We start from the raw sequence: 13,564 nt of genomic DNA on the forward strand, positions 1-13,564 counted from the left end.
CGGAAGAATAAACATTGTTAAAATGTCTATACTGCCTAGAGCAATCTATACTTTTAATGCCATTATGATCAAAATTCCACCGGTATTCTTCAAAGAGCTGGAGCAAATAATCCAGAGATTTGTATGGAATCAGAAGAGACCCCGAATCGCTAAGGAAATGTTGAAAAACAAAAATAAAACTGGAGGCATCACGTTACCTGATTTCAAGCTTTATTACAAAACTGTGGTCACCAAGACAGCATGGTAGTGGCATAAAAACAGATACATAGACCAGTGGAACAGAGTAGAGAGCCCAGATATGGACCCTCAACTCTATGGTCAATTAATCTTTGACAAAAGATTTTTTTTTTTATCATGAAAAAACTGTATTTAGATTTAGCCAGCTGGACTCAGTTTAGATGATCCCAATTTTGTTGGCAACATCCAAAGCATCATAGTCAGGGGCCAGCCGAATGTATGCCTTCTTCTCTCCATCAGGCCTGATTAAGGTGTTGACCTTGGCTACATCAATGTCATAGAGCTTCTTCACAGCCTGTTTGATCTGGTGCTTGTTGGCCTTGACATCCACAATGAACACAAGTGTGTTGTTGTCTTCTATTTTCTTCATGGCTGAGTCAGTAGTCAGGGGGAACTTGATGATGGCATAATAATCAAGCTTGTTTCTCCTGGGGGCGCTCTTTCGAGGGTATTTGGGTTGCCTTCAGAGACGCAGAGTCTTGGGTCGTTGGAACATAGGTGATGTGTGGATCTTCTTTTTTTTGTGACTGTGGACGCCTTTCAGAACCGCTTTCTTGGCTTTCAAAGCCTTTGCTTTGGCTTCGGCTTTGGGAGGGGCAGGGGCTTCCTTCTTAGCTTTCGGCGCCATTTTTGACTAGAGAGGAAAAAATATACAGTGAATAAAAGACAGTCTTTTCAATAAATGGTGCTGGGAAAACTGGACAGCTATATGTAAAAGAATGAAACTCGACCATTCTCTTAGATACAAAGATAAACTCAAAATGGATAAAAGACCTCAACATGAGACAGGAATCCATCAGAATCCTAGAGGAGAACATAGGCAGTAATCTCTTCGATATCAGCCACAGCAACTTCTTTCAAGATATGTCTCCAAAGGCAAAGGAAACAAAAGCGAAAATAAACTTTGGGGACTTCATCAAAATCAAAAGCTTCTGCACAACAAAGGAAACAGTCAACAAAACAAAGAGGCAACCCACGGAATGGTAGAAGATATTTGCAAATGACAGTACAGACAAAAGGTTGATATCCAGGATCTATAATGAACTCCTCAAACTCAACACACACAAAACAGGCAATCATATAAAAAAAAATGGGCGAAAGATATGAAAAGACACTTCTCCAATGAAGACATACAAATGGCTATCAGACACATGAAAAAATGTTCATCATCACTAGCCCTCAGGGAGATTCAAATTAAAACCACATTGAGATATCACCTTACACCAGTTAGAATGGCCAAAATTAACAAGACAGGAAACAACATGTGTTGGAGGGATGTGGAGAAAGGGGAACCCTCTTACCCTGTTGGTGGGAATAAATATGTAATGTATCAAATATACTTTTTATTTTATATTAAATATCTCCTATTCTTAGAGATAAAAGGTTTATGGATTTATTCAATGTATATAGAAATGAAGAGCTCAACAACAACCTTTTCAGATGCATTTATAATTTGTAGCTATGTAAAGCAGAGGTTGATGAATATTTAGTTTCTGACCAGGCTACTACAAATTTCTAACTTGTACATTTTTAAATGCTGGAATATTACCTTTGAAACATTTTTTGTATGAGTTTAACATTTTGTAAGAGACAGGTAGAGGTAAAATTTTAATTAGATTTGTGTCATTGACTTTGTCTTCCCTACATTGAAACTATATGGTGAGAAGCTATGGCTAGGGGAAGAGGAAGCTACAGCACAATGGAAAAGAAATTGAACAGAAACCATTTATCTTTTTAGTATTAGGGCATTATGTTCCATTATTATTCCAAGGTACTTTTGAACAGGGATATCTACCTATGTATTATACTTAATCTCTTGGTCCCCCCAAATTAACCAATATTTTCTCTGAAACCATGTTGCAAAATAGTATGTATTATTAGAATATCTACTGTCTCAATGGCTTCAAATAATTTTGAAAATAAAATATTCAAACATGAGCACAGAACTCCTAAGCAAGTTCCACCTTAGAAAACCAAAGTACATTGTAGAACCCAAAGATAATTGAAGAAACATTTAAATGACAACTTAATGGATGGAGATAAAAATATCATTTTCCAAATCAATATTCTGCTTTTAATAGGTAAGACACAAATTAATGTCAAAATTAAAATAATGTACATTTTAATTTTATACAACAGAAATTAAAAAATACTAAAAACTCTCTGTCTTCTGGAATTTAAAGATCAAAAACTTCTTAACAGTATGCATAAAAATCCACTTTGATTTCCATTTTATTACTTTCTTGTTGCTATAAAATCCCAAACACTTTATACACTTGTTGCAAGTATTGAATTTGAAATGTTTATGAGGTAATAATTCTTTTTAGCTTTCTGGGTACTAATCTCCAAGAAACTGAATTAAAAAATAACAACCTGGCAATCTTTAATCTTATTGTATAAACATTACATCATGACTAGAGTTCGTTCTAATTTATATTGGCATGAACCCTGTTTGACAGCAGATGAAAAACATTTTTACCCATCAAAGAGCAACTTTCATTTAGTTTCATTTATATATTCTCCACTTAAAATTCAAAGAACTCATAATAATTTTTTATCTTGTCTTTTCAATCAAGTATTTAACAGTTTAATTGCAGAATAGTCAGTAACTACAATTCAGTACTCAATATCTTATTTTTCACCAATTTTCCAGAAAGTGAAGGATGCATTTTTTTTCTGTGTATGTAATATAGAAAAATCTTCTATCTTAAAGTAATGTATCTTAAGACATAACTCTGATCAAATTATCTATTTACTCTTGGTCTAGCATTACACAAAGTAGAAACATGTACATTCTCAAGGTCCCCAGAATACCATTGGTCAGGTTGTTGAATATGTGTACTAGCCAAGGGTACTGACAGTAATTTTCATCCCTGCTGGTTGTTAAGAGTTTTCAATAAAAGGGTGGAGCCATTGCATTAATTTACAATAAACTCTTTGAACTTTCTGAGTATTAAATAAAGCTTTATTCTAAAGGGTTTATTCTGAGGAAGGCAATATTAGTTTAGCTATATAAAAATCAGAATTTGAACAAAATGAAAGAGAGAAATGTACTTTTAAAAGATATATAAAAATGTACTTAAACTGCTAATGTTCTATACAATTAGTTACTTTCGAGTTTAAATGAAACTCAATTCAATTCTGTTCAGCTAACAAGAAGTTTCCAGTATTGTGTTTAAGTAAGCTGGCAAAGGTGTGGATTTTTCTGTTTATTTATAAAGAAAACTCATACTGTTACAGAGATGAGCTTTTAAATAACTGACATAATATTTTGATACTTTAAACATTTTTTCTTTTCATTGAAAAGATGGTAAATAAAAGAGCTGAATTTTAACTGCCATTGTTCTAGTTGTATTTACTTTTTAGCATGTTGAATAACTAATAATCATTTTGTCAGAAATATATACTGTCTTCAGCTGCTTCAAAATTAGTGGACATGCTTGTTTCACTTAACAAATTAATGCATAACGTTCAAATATTCACTAGAATAAAATTTATAATATTGAATACTTTTTGGTTATTTTAAGTAGTTACTCAACATAATCACAGAATGTTTTACACTTACTATTATTCAGGTTGTTTTCCGTAAGTATTGGATTCCTAAAAATCCTCTCTCAGAACTCCCCAATCAAAGGCCAGTGATTTCAGAGATTTGTCTCAATTTAAGGCAAAAAATGCAGATGTTTTTTATAGGTCATATGGTCTGTTTTATAAATGGATTTACTCTCAGGTCTTTCTCAGATTGGAATACAAACACACAAATACAGTTTATTAAGCAAGTAGATACTTCTGTGCACCTGAAGATTGTCTTCATCATTTTAATGGACCAAAGACATGCTAAATAAGAGAGTTGAGAATAAAACTATCTCAGCCTTTTTTTATGAAAGCAACCTAATATTACCATCACATTATTACATAATACTGTAATTTCATTCACAGAACTAAACTAAATTAAAATAAAATAAAATAAATCTCATCTTTTCTCATGGAAAGCATTTTAAAAGTGTTATTATGGAATATAAACACTATCAGTAACATCAAATACCAAACACTGATTAGGGACTCTGAATAGTTAACTGTGGCTTTTCCTCTTATTGATTGGAACATGGGCAAGTACTATAATCTTCCCCAACCATTATTAATAAGAGAACATTTTGTTCTGATAATGCCATTGTTAATAGACCACTAACTTATTAAAATAGTATCTGAAGCAAATACATTTACATTAAAGACTGATGAATCTAAACAATTCTTTCTTACCTAAGATGGTTTAAAAGACTTACACTAAGGCTCCTGGGCAGCTCAGTCGGTTAAGCATCTGCTTTTAGCTCAGGTCATGACCCCAGGGTCCTGGGATCCAGTCCCACACTGGGCTCCCTACTCAGTGGGGGAGCCTGCTCCTCCCTCTCCCTTTGCCCCTTCCCTGCTTGTGCTCTCTCACTCACTCTCTCTCTAATAAACAAACAAACAAAAAGCCTCACACCAAAACAATTCTTGATATGTTTGGTATAAAATTGAAAACATCTATTGTTCTATTGAGAAATTCTGGGTATAAATCTTGGTTTTGTAAATTACAAAACTATTAACCTTGAGCATATTAGTTAAATTACTGTTTCAGTCATATCGTCTTTAATAGAGCATAAAAACTGTCTGATGAGGACTTTGGTGGTGATTTAATGAACATTTTAGAAGTTCCTACTATAATATTCATCATATGCCAATGGAGCAATAAATGATATTTATTTCTTTGTTTGATTTTCTAAAAGATCCAAGGTGCAAGCTCAAAGAATTAGGGATGGGAGGGACAGAAATTAATCAGAAATACTAAAAGCAGTTTCTAGGATCTAAGAAATCAGAGTAGATCAGAAGCAATTTAAAGGTCTTCCTTTATCTTCTCGGTCCCAGTTGCCCACACTGTCCTCAGCCACCTGTTTTCTCAATGGTGATGCCGCCATGATGGCCTTCAATATGTTTTCTGGTTATAAAGTTCTGGCTGTCATATATGTTGTCTCATTACCAAACACTGTCAGCTGTTTAACTTCCTCCAGGAGTAAGGGCAGGACTTCAACACGGTATCTACTGGGCCATCACAATGGGAGAACAATAGCTCTCAGTGTATGTCTGACCTTCCTGGAAAAACAGAAACTCTGGCTTTGTCCAGAGCCTGATCTGAAGAGCCTGTTCACATCATTAGAAAATGTTGGGAAGTTAATGACTCCTGGGACAGATTTAGGAGATAGGAGAAGACCTAGGAGAAAGAATTTCTTATTCCTTTCTTTCATTCATTAACTTTTCTAAAATACTGTGCTTTCATATGACCTTTTTGGGGATGCTTTGTATCTCTGAACCAGCTTCATCTCTGACATTGTCAAAGAGTGGCAAATCTACTCATATACCATCTTATACTTGCTTTCCTCCCTTCCCTGTCTCATTTCCTTTTTTTTTCTTTACTTTCTTTTTTTTTTTGCTCATTTTTAATTTCACTTCACTAAGGTAAAGTAGAACTTCATAAAATTTGCCTCTAGAATTTTTTTTTTGCTTGTTTATATTGTCTTTGCCAGAATTAAGAAAATAAAATTAGGGCTCCTAACTGAAATAAACTTAAATTTTGACCAAGAGACACATTGATTTTTTTTTCCTTACCTCATGTTTTTTTGAAACTTATCATTGGCCCTGGCTCTGAAAGAAAGAAAGAAAAGAAAGAAAGAAAGAAAGAAAGAAATTGATTCTTTTTTGAATCACTTATATGATACTCATAATTTATTTATTATAAACTAGGGGGTGTAGCTCAGGGGCAGATAATTTGAGACTGCAAACATTATGTAAATTATTCTTTACAGAAGCATCAAAAGCATCAAAAGCAACATTTTAACTAATAATTCAAAAATGAAAATTAGGGACACCTGGATGGCTTAGTCAGCTCAGGTCATGATCTTCGGATCATGGATCAAGCCCCATATCAGGTTTCCAGCTCAGCAGAAAAGTCTGCTTCTCCCTCTCCCTCTACCTGCTGCTCCCTTGCTTGTGTGCATTATTTCTCTCTCTGTCAAATAAATAAAATCTTTGAAGTTTTTCAAAAATAAAAGTTAATCTTGAACATTGTTTCAATGATTTGGTCCATTTTTTTCTGTAAAATTTAAGAATGTGGATTGCAAAGCCTTGATATGGAAGAGTTTGTTTGTTTGTTTTTTAGATTTTATTTCTTTATTTGTAAGAGAAAGGGAGAGATTGAAAGAGAGAGATATAGAGAGCACAAGCAGGGGGATCAGCAGGCAGAGGGAGAAGCAGGCTCCCCACTGAGCAAGGAGCCCAATGTGGGTTTAATCCAGGACCCTGGAATCATGACCTGAGCGGAAGGCTGACGCTTAACCAACTGAGCCAGTCAGACATTCCTCTTGTTTGTTTTAATAGTCAAATAACTTATTTATTTATTTGTTTATTTATTTATTTATTTATTTATTTATTTATGTTATATTAGTCACCATACAGTCCATCATTAGTTTTTGGTGCAGTGTTCCAAGATTAATTGTTTATAGAAAACACCCACTTCTCCAGACAATCCATGCCCTCCTTAATATCCACCACTGGGCTCACCCATCGCCCTACCACACTTCCTTCTTAAACCCTCAGTTTGTTTCCCAGAGTCCATAGTCTCTCATGGTTCTTCTCCCACTCCGATTTCTCCCTCTTCTTTTTTTTTCTTTCCTTCTCTTAATGTCCTTTATGCTATTCCTTATGTTCCACAAATAAGTGAAACCATATGATAATTGACTTTCTCTATTTGACTTATTTCACTTAGCATAATCTCCTCCAGTCCCATCCATGTTGATGCAAAAGTTGGGTAGTCATCCTTTCTGATAGCTGAGTAATATTCCTTTGTATATACAGACCACATCTTCTATATCCATTTGTCCATTGAAGGGCATCTTGCCTCTTTCCACAGTTTGGCTAAAGTGGACCTTGCTGCTATGAACATTGGGGTAAATATGGCCATATTTTCACAACATCTGTATCTTTGGGATAAATGCCCAGTAGTGCATATGCTGGGTCATAGGGTACTTCTATTTTTTAATTTTTTGAAGACACTCCACATTGTTTTCCAAAGTGGCTTCACCAACTTGCATTCTAACATTGTAAGAGGGTTCCCCTTTCTCCACATCCTCTCCAACACTTGCTGTTTTTTTTTTTTGCTCATTTTTAATTTCACTTCACTAAGGTAAAGTAGAACTTCATAAAATTTGGAAAAGCTAACTGGTGTAAGGTAGTATCTCAATGTGGTTTTGATTTGAATTTCCCTGATGACTAATGATGATGAACGATTTTTCATGTGTCTATTAGACACGTGTATGTCTTCTCTGGAGAAGTGTCTGCTCGTGTCTTTGGCCTATTTTTTGACATGATTATTTGTTTTTTGGGTGTTGAGTTTGAGTAGTTCTTTATAGATCTTGGATGTCAGCCCTTTGTCTATAGTGTCATTTGCAAATATCTTCTTCCATTCTGTGGATTGCCTCTTTGTTTTGTTGACCATTTCCTTTGCTGTGGAGAAATTTTTTATGTTGATGAAGTCCTGAAAGTTCATTTTCACTTTTGCTTCCCTTGCTTTGGAGACCTGTCTTGAAAGAAATTGCTGTGGCCAATGTTGAAGAGGTTACTACCTATATTCTTCTCTAGGATTTTGATGGATTTCTGTCTCACATTGAGGTCTCTCATCCATTTTGAGTTTATCTTTGTGTATGGTGTAAGAGAGTGGTTGAGTTTTATTTTTCTGTATATAGCTGTCCAATTTTCCCAGCACCATTTGTTGAAGAGACTGTCTTTTTTCCATTGGATATTTTTTTTCCTGCTTTGTCAAGGATAAAAGATACTAAATTTAAATAGATGTTTATCATTCTAATAGGTAAACTTCCAAATACAGTTTCATGTAAAATAGTACACATTATGATTAAACCACTGAGTGGTCTAAAATAGAACAAAACCATTTTTTTGGTTAATTTTATGGGAGATTTTAATCTCAGATGGCAAGAAAATCATTTCAATGTAGTCCACAATCAAAAGAGCAGAATTTCTCACTCTCCCATATATCCAATTGCCAGGTTGTAGATCATGAATGTCTCATGACCTCATAGGTTATGGTTTTTCTGAGGAAGTGCTCTGGTAGATTAGGCAATCATCTCCAAAGAGACCTGTGCATAATAATCTACTAGATTTTCAGAAAAATGTGTTAAAATATTTGTTTTATTTTCTGAGATATCTATTTTATATGCATTTGTGATCACATAAGTTATGTGATAACATAATGTGAAAACATTGTATTTAATCATGCATAGTTATATGTTAATATCATCTACAGAATAAAAATATATTTATCACGTTGTCAGAGCCCAGTACATTTTGTTTTGTTTGTACACATCATAGAAAAAAAGACAAAAGTTTATACACTCCTGGGAGATTTGGACTATATATTTCAAAAAGAAACTGCAGTCATATTTCTAACAACTGGGGTATTTATGGTAATGGCTACCACTGGGTTGAGACCAAACAAACTTTATTGGACTCTATGTTCTTCAGTTAGACATGATTAGGTATATGGCATTTAATGGTATTTTTTGTTGCCTCTTTCGGTTTTCAAGGAATGGTTTTGCAGGATGCATAGTAAATGAATAGAATACATTAAAAACAAGTTAATAATGCGAGTGCAGCAGAGATTGAGATTTGGGATTATAGGATAGCTTTCTACCCAATATCTGCTTTTTTTAATATTTGATGTAGAAAAAGAAAAGAGAAGCTGATGATATATTTGCCACTATCTTCCTCCTGCAAAGAAAACTGACCCTGACACTGTAAGTGAAAACCAGTTCTGAAAACCAGTTCCTCAAGTAATTCCATATATATAATTCCCTGCAAAGCCTCCATCAAGCATATTGTCCTTGAGATTTTGATTATAAAGGGAAAAAAATAAAACCTGTATCAGTCCATTATAGGCATGGCCTTTAGTCACTAATATATATCTTAGTAAGCTTTTCCAAATTTAAGTTGGTGGATATTTAAAACTCCTTTTTGGGACCACTTATTGAACATTTTAGGAGGAAATATCTTTTGCAGTCCATATATTTAGTTTATGACTATGTGGTTACATATTCTCATGCTCTGAGCAAAGTGAATTAAAATATTTAAGCTGCTTTGCATTTCTATCTCATCTACCAGGTGTTTAAGCATCCTGTAGGAACTTGAGGACTCTATTTGTATGTATTTTAAAGTTTAAGTATTATACAGCTGTGGAAGCACTTGTTTTCTTCTTGCTCATTCAACTAGTTTCTTTCCTCCTCTTAAATGCTGTAATTGCATCAGGCATAAGGAATATAAGGAATAGAACTTTGAACAAAGAATTATTCTGTGTATTTGTAAATGTAAAACAGATGTGCAGTAAATATTGTGAGTTTTGAATCAATAGGACACCATATAAATACAAAAGAATGAATGAAGAAATATAATTTGTCAGTGATTTTTGTTAAATATCTCATCAGTAAGGAGAAGCAGTTTCCTTATAGCACTTAATTAACAGCCTTTTGCACATGGTTTTCTTATTACTTCTGGGGAGCAACGAGTTTGCAAAGCAAACTTTTAGTTAGTAAGAGGTGTGTACATTCATGTAAAACAAATTTAACTATTTCAAAGGGTTTTGGGAACTGAAAGTAAAATTAAGGAATTTTTTATAAAAGGAATTTTATAAATTTCAAAACATATTACTAGCCCATAAACCTGTTAAATAAATGATTTATTTTTCAAGTTATTATTACATAGAGATAAATCTGGAATAGAAAACACATTAAGACAAAAAAGAATTTGTATTATATTTTAGAGAAAAAGAAAAGTATTTCTTGTTTCCCAAAATGTTCTCTTATCCCTTCTTTTTCAAACTCTGATGAAGGCACCACCTTCTATTCAATAACTCAGATTCAAAGGTTACACTCTCATCAACTTTATTCAATACCTTACATCTACTGAAACTACACTCAATTTATGTCGAAGGTTTCTGTGTCCATTGGTTGTGATAATTGGCACTGATTAGCTGGCTTATTATAATAATTTTTAAATTATTTCTGCACATTTTCTTTCTATATTAATTTACACTGAAGAGTATCATCTTATTAATATTCTTGAGTCCATACTGACCAGTTGCCCTTGATTTAAAAAAAATTTAATTGCTTCTTATTTCCATATGAATAAGTGGGTTATTCAACCTGAATTAACATGCATTCTCTAGCCAATACCAAAAAATGTTTCCAATATTGTATGATAACATATAAATTAGATATTCTGTGTAAGATTAGGTAGATATTTGGTCTCTAATTAAACCCATTCTTATTGCATTTAAATTATTTTGCTATCAAATTTCTATATAGCTCTTCTATTAAATAATCACAACTTAATTTTTTACTCTTCCCTATTTTCTGCTTTATTTTGTCAAATTTTATATTTTGAATTTATCAGAATAAATTTTACTATAATTTTAAAATTGAGCATAACATACACATTTGATTTTCTGTTTGCATGTACACATAAATACATAGACTATTACATTTTCCATGGTGCACTTAGAAATTGTAAAAGATGGATAAGATTGTTACTGCTCTAAGATTTTCTGATTCATTATGTCTGAATGATCAATTACCCTAAAATATAGGGTACTTTAAAGCAACAGCTATTTTATTATCTGTCACAACTTGAAGTTGTGAGTCGGGAATATGGACAGGACTCTGCTGGATGAGTCTTTTGTTCCATGTGGAATTCTTGGAAGTGACTATAAGTCTTAGCCAAAGTAGAACTATTCATTGATAGTTTAGGTATGTACCTAAACTTGCCCCTTCTTACATGGAAGTCTCAGGGTTGTTGGGCATCTACATTTTTCAGAGGATTAGAGTGTCAAGAAATCTATTTGGAAGATGAAAACCTCTTATTACTTAAGCTCTGCAATTCCAAAATATCATATCTGTAGTATTTTATTGGTATAAACAAATCATTTATAACTAATGAGTTTCAAGGAGAGAAGAATGAGCTTTCACCCCTCAGAGAGAAGTATATCAAAATTTTAGGTTACCATTAATGCTAATTAATGTGATGTAATGAGTGTAAGGCATGTACACTTTTCTCACATGCAAACTTCACCTCTTACAAGACACAGAATATTTCATCCTATTACAGAATTTGCTCAGAGTCCATTATCAGAACATCTAAATCCTAAATAACCCAGCCTCTAGGTCTGGTGTCTAGGCAGGGCAACAAGGATTCTTGGGCCCAGCTGGAACTACTGACCAAAGTACTTATGTATTGTTTTCAGGCATAAAAATCTTGGGATAATCAGAGTCATGGTACCATGGATTAAGACCCCCAAAGAATGTCCTAAGAGACCAAAGTGAAAATCACAACGCTTCTTATAACTCAGCCTGAGAAGTCCTGGGATGTTCCCTCTTCCACATTCTGTTGGTCAAGCAAGGTCCCAAGATCTTGCCCAGAAGCATAGAGAATGGAAATAGCATATAATTCTCCATAAGGGAAGTCATATATTTTACAGCCAGATTCAATCTACAGTGTAAACCATGGGTTTAAATACTTGGAAACGCCTAACTTCTCATCAGACATTCTGTCACTGGCTGGAATCTCAGAGAATAAGATTTTAAGACAAAGACAGAGGATTATTAGGGATTACTTTTTTAATAGAATTCTGTGAAGAGGGGAAACAAACAAAAAAAAAAAAGCAAAAATTAGCAGCCGAGAAGTTGAACTAGGATGTAATCTCATTGAACACCTCAACAAACACTATGGGAGTTCAGAAAATGGGTTGTCTCTACAGAACAGTTTGAGTTGAGGAGGTAATTCAAGGGTTCTCTGCTGGAAGCACTCCTAGTAACCGTGGTAGTAAGTTATTCATTCTTAAAAAGAGAATTACAGTCCAACACATGTCTACATCCAGAATATATTCACCATGTAATTTCTCTAAAGAGGTAATAGGGCTACTCTGCATAACACTCAGCAGGCAAGACTGAATAGGTAATATTGAACTAGGTGAACAGATCTTAAAAAATACTACCATTTTTTTCAGAGTAAGGGTAATTCAAATAAAAGGTTAAGATTCCTGGGTTCAAATACCAAAATTTATTAACTAAAACCATGATATTGTTTCTAAATATACCATATAAGTTGTGATCAGTTACCACAACATACTTAATCCACTCAAAACTCCTTTATTCATGAACTTTAAAGTGAGCAGCATTGGATTATTTTTTCTTATTTTTTATAAAACAGTGTTAAGAATTACTTTTTATTCCTTTTGGTATTCCATCCTTTTTTGTCCGACAAGAGTACAAATAAGAGACATTACTAATTAATACTAGACATCAAGTTAGGTTGCCTAAAAAGAAAAGAAGCTGAGCGATTAACAAATAATGGCAAACATAAAAGGTGACACTAGATGAACAGAGATATTAATCAGCTTTACAGTATCTCAGGGAAACAGAAATGTACTTGTTAAACCTTGTATAAATCTTTATAAACCATAAAACCCTCAAAAATGTCACAATGTGGGAATAACATTATTATTTTTTGTTTCAGAGAAATAGTTAAATGCTTTTTAAAGAAAAGTACAAACAGATGTTCACAAGTAATACCACAGCCCAAATCTCTTATTTATAAAATTGTGTAGATTGAAATAGATTTTAAGCAAGCAGACTTTTAAAACTTTTAATATGATGTGACTTCTTGCTAAGGAAAAAGCGTTATTTGATAAATGCCATTAAATTGTAACTTCCTGTTTGTGTGTGTGTGTGTGTGTGTGTTAAACTTAGAAGTCAAGTCTATTTTTAAATACTAACAATAGTGTAACAAATTAATTAGTTTCTCTTTAACATGTCTTTTTTATGCTTTCCATTTTCAATTGAAATCAATATTCTTAATGTATTTATAGATGTTAATTTTTACCAGGATGGCTAATTCAATGTTAAAATACAAAAAATTAGGTTGCAGTTAAATCTGGAGAAAAAGATAGTAGAGAAATCTGAGTCACACTCTTCCAAAAGGAGTGAACAAAAGAGAGAAATATTGGACTACTGGACTTTATTTTTGCACTTCTCTAGACCCACTAGACTCCTACTGTTCTCTCCTTCCTTCCCTCTCTATCAGCTTGCTTTGTTTCCTCACAGCATAATTACTTTAAATGTATATACCCAATTCCACAATAGTTCTATAGACCTGAGAGAACTCATACCTGGTGCAGATTGACAAAGTAGACCACTGCATGGGTCACAGATGTTTGAATGCTCAGAGGAGGCTC

General features: G+C 33.5%; 1 pseudogene; it reads right to left on the reverse strand.

The window, feature by feature from the left end:
• Window positions 1-394: 394 nt before the first annotated feature.
• Window positions 395-865, reverse strand: LOC123391176 (annotated as a pseudogene).
• Window positions 866-13,564: the final 12,699 nt, after the last annotated feature.

Source organism: Mustela putorius, unplaced genomic scaffold (assembly GCF_011764305.1).
Source record: "Mustela putorius furo isolate JIRA1106 unplaced genomic scaffold, ASM1176430v1.1 tig00000083_pilon_pilon_pilon, whole genome shotgun sequence".
Classification (NCBI taxonomy): Eukaryota; Metazoa; Chordata; class Mammalia; order Carnivora; family Mustelidae; genus Mustela; species Mustela putorius.